The sequence below is a fragment of the Triticum aestivum genome, chromosome 3D (assembly GCF_018294505.1).
Source record: "Triticum aestivum cultivar Chinese Spring chromosome 3D, IWGSC CS RefSeq v2.1, whole genome shotgun sequence".
In the NCBI taxonomy this organism is placed as follows: Eukaryota; Viridiplantae; Streptophyta; class Magnoliopsida; order Poales; family Poaceae; genus Triticum; species Triticum aestivum.
Window position 1 is genome coordinate 585694799 of NC_057802.1, and position 4727 is coordinate 585699525.

A 4727-nucleotide genomic window follows, 5' to 3' on the forward strand; every position below is an offset into this window, starting at 1 on the left:
TGTATGTTAGCTCATTTTTTAGTTGATTGCCACATGATTTTTCATTGTGACGAAGTGTTTATAATACTCTGAGGCCGGAGGATTTCACAATCTTCTACGAATTAAGCTAGCACTCCTACAATATTGACAACGATCAAAACCGGGTGGTAGGGGGGCATTGGCCCCCTCCCCTGCACAGCCTTTTGAAGAAGGGTAAACAGTACTAGTATGTACATAGTAGTAGTAGGAGTAGTAGTAGCAGATATATATACCGTGGTGTGTTGGGGTGCCTAGGCCATCTGCAGCCCTGCTGGCTGGCGCAAGCGCCTGCTCCATCGTGTCGCAGAGGTACCATCTGACGGCGACACCTGATAAATGAAGGAAATATGCCCTAGAGGCAATAATAAAGTTATTATTTATTTCCTTATATCATGATAAATGTTTATTATTCATGCTAGAATTGTATTAACCGGAAACATGATACATGTGTGAATACATAGACAAACAGAGTGTCACTAGTATGCCTCTACTTGACTAGCTCGTTGATCAAAGATGGTTATGTTTCCTAGCCATAGACATGAGTTGTCATTTGATTAATGGGATCACATCATTAGGAGAATGATGTGATTGACTTGACCCATTCCGTTAGCTTAGCACTCGATCGTTTAGTATGTTGCTATTGCTTTCTTCATGACTTATACATGTTCCTATGACTATGAGATTATGCAACTCCCGTCTACCGGAGGAACACTTTGTGTGCTACCAAACGTCACAACGTAACTGGGTGATTATAAAGGTGCTCTACAGGTGTCTCCGAAGGTACTTGTTGGGTTGGCGTATTTCGAGATTAGGATTTGTCACTCCGATTGTCGGAGAGGTATCTCTGGGCCCTCTCGGTAATACACATCACTTAAGCCTTGCAAGCATTGCAACTAATGAGTTTGTTGCGAGATGATGTATTACGGAACAAGTAAAGAGACTTGCCGGTAACGAGATTGAACTAGGTATTAAGATACCGACGATCGAATCTCGGGCAAGTAACATACCGATGACAAAGGGAACAACGTATGTTGTTATGCGGTTTGACCGATAAAAATCTTCGTAGAATATGTGGGAGCCAATATGGGCATCCAGGTCCCGCTATTGGTTATTGACCGGAGACGTGTCTCGATCATGTCTACATAGTTCTCGAACCCGTAGGGTCCGCACGCTTAACGTTACGATGACAGTTTTATTATGAGTTTATGAGTTTTGATGTACCGAAGGAGTTCGGAGTCCCGGATGAGATCGGGGACATGACGAGGAGTCTCGAAATGGTCGAGACGTAAAGATCGATATATTGGACGACTATATTCGAACATCGGAAAGGTTCCGAGTGATTCGGGTATTTTTCGGAGTACCGAAAAGTTGCGGGAATTCGTATTGGGCCTTAATGGGCCATACGGGAAAGGAGAGAAAGGCCCCAAAGGGTGGCCGCACCCCTCCCCATGGACTAGTCCGAATTGGACTAGGGAGGGGGGGCGCCCCCTTCCTTCCTTCTCCTTCTCCCTTCCCTTCTCCTACTCCAACAAGGAAAGGAGGGGTCCTACTCCCGGTGGGAGTAGGACTCCCCCCTTGGCGCGCCCTCCTCGTAGGCCGGCCGCCTCCCCCCTTGCCCCTTTATATACGGGGGCAGGGGGCACCCCATAGACACAACAATTGATCTATTGATCTCTTAGCCGTGTGCGGTGCCCCCTCCACCATATTACACCTCGATAAATATCGTAGCGATGCTTAGGCGAAGCCCTGCGTCGGTAGAACATCATCATCGTCACCACGCCGTCGTGCTGACGAAACTCTCCCTTAACACTCGGCTGGATCGGAGTTCGAGGGACGTCATCGAGCTGAACGTGTGCTGAACTCGGAGGTGCCGTACGTTCGATACTTGATCGGTCGGATCGTGAAGACGTACGACTACATCAACCGCGTTGTGTTAACGCTTCCACTTTCGGTCTACGAGGGTACGTGGACAACACTCTCCCCTCTTGTTGCTATGCATCACCATGATCTTGCGTGTTCGTAGGAAATTTTTTGAAATTACTACGTTCCCCAACAGTGGCATCCGAGCCAGGTTTTATGCGTTGATGTTATGCACGAGTAGAACACAAGTGAGTTGTGGGCGATATAAGTCATACTGCTTACCAGCATGTCATACTTTGGTTCGACGGTATTGTGAGATGAAGCGGCCCGGACCGGCATTACGCGTACGCTTACGCGAGACTGGTTTCACCGTTGCGAGCACTCGTTGCTTAAAGGTGACCGGCGGGTGTCTGTCTCTCTCACTTTAGTTGAACCGAGTGTGGCTACGCCCGGTCCTTGCGAAGGTTAAAACAGCACCAACTTGACAAACTATCGTTGTGGTTTTGATGCGTAGGTAAGAACGGTTCTTGCTAAGCCCATAGCAGCCACGTAAAACTTGCAACAACAAAGTAGAGGACGTCTAACTTGTTTTTGCAGGGCATGTTGTGATGTGATATGGTCAAGACATGATACTGAATTTTATTGTATGAGATGATCATGTTTTGTAACCAAGTTATCGGCAACTGGCAGGAGCCATATGGTTGTCGCTTTATTGTATGCAATGCAATCGCCATGTAATTGTTTTACTTTATCACTAAGCGGTAGCGATAGTCGTAGAAGCAATAGTTGGCGAGACAACAACGATGCTTTGATGGAGATCAAGGTGTCATGCCGATGACGATGGTGATCATGACGGTGCTTCGGAGATGGAGATCACAAGCACAAGATGATGATGGCCATATCATATCACTTATATTGATTGCATGTGATGTTTATCTTTTATGCATCTTATCTTGCTTTGATTGACGGTAGCATTATAAGATGATCCTTCACTAAATTATCAAAGTATAAGTGTTCTCCCTGAGTATGCACCGTTGCGAAAGTTCTTCGTGCTGAGACACCACGTGATGATCGGGTGTGATAGGCTCTACGTTCAAATACAACGGGTGCAAAATAGTTGCACACGCGGAATACTCAGGTTAAACTTGACGAGCCTAGCATATAACAGATATGGCCTCGGAACACGGAGACCGAAAGGTCGAGCGTGAATCATATAGTAGATATGATCAACATAGTGATGTTCACCGTTGAAACTACTCCATCTCACGTGATGATCGGACATGGTTTAGTTGATATGGATCACGTGATCACTTAGAGGATTAGAGGGATGTCTATCTAAGTGGGAGTTCTTAAGTAATATGATTAATTAAACTTAAATTTATCATGAACTTAGTCCTGATAGTATTTTGCAAATTATGTTGTAGATCAATAGCTCGCGTTGTTGCTTCCCTGTGTTTATTTTTGATATGTTCCTAGAGAAAAATTATGTTGAAAGATGTTAGTAGAAAAGATGCGGATTGGATCCGTGATCTGAGGATTATCCTCATTGCTGCACAGAAGAATTATGTCCTTGATGCACCGCTAGGTGACAGACCTATTGCAGGAGCAGATGCAGACGTTATGAACGTTTGGCTAGCTCAATATGATGACTACTTGATAGTTTAGTGCACCATACTTAACGGCTTAGAATCGGGACTTCAAAGATGTTTTGAACGTCATGGACCATATGAGATGTTCCAGGAGTTGAAGTTAATATTTCAAGCAAATACCCGAGTTGAGAGATATGAAGTCTCCAACAAGTTCTATAGCTAAAAGATGGAGGAGAATAGCTCAAGCAGTGAGCATGTGCTCAGATTGTCTGGGTACTACAATCGCTTGAATCAAGTGGGAGTTAATCTTCCAGATAAAATAGTGATTGACAGAATTCTCTAGTCACCATCACCAAAGTTAGTAGAACTTCGTGATGAACTATAGTATGTAAGGGATGACGAAAGTAATTCCCGAGCTCTTCGCGATGCTGAAATCGACGAAGGTAGAAATCAAGAAAAAGCATCAAGTGTTGATGGTTAACAAGACCACCAGTTTCAAGAAAAGGGCGAAGGGATAGAAGGGGAACTTCAAGAAGAACAGCAAGCAAGTTGCTGCTCAAGTGAAGAAGCCCAAGTCTGGACCTAAGCCTGAGACTAAGTGCTTCTACTGCAAAGAGACTGGTCACTGGAAGCGGAACTGCCCCAAGTATTTGGTGGATAAGAAGGATGGCAAAAGTGAACAAAGGTATATTTGATATACAGATTATTGATGTGTATTTTACTAGTGTTCGTAGCAACCCCTCGGTATTTGATACTGGTTCAGTTGCTAAGAGTAGTAACTCGAAACGGGAGTTGCAGAATAAACAGAGACTAGTAAAAGGCGAGGTGACGATGTGTGTTGGAAGTAGTTCCAAGATTGATATGATCATTATCACACACTCCCTATACTTTCGGGATTAGTGTTGAACCTAAATAAGTGTTATTTGGTGTTTGCGTTGAGCATGAATATGATTTGATCATGTTTATTGCAATACGGTTATTCATTTAAGTTAGAGAATAATTGTTGTTCTGTTTACATGAATAAAACCTTATATGGTTACACACCCAATGAAAATGGTTCGTTGGATCTCGATCGTAGTGATACACATATTCATAATATTGAAGTCAAAAGATGCAAGTTAATAATGATAGTGCAACTTATTTGTGGCACTGCCCTTTAGGTCATATTGGTGTAAAGCGCATGAAGAAACTCCATACTGATGGGATTTTGGAATCACTTGATTATGAATCACTTGATGCTTGCGAACCGTGCCTCATGGG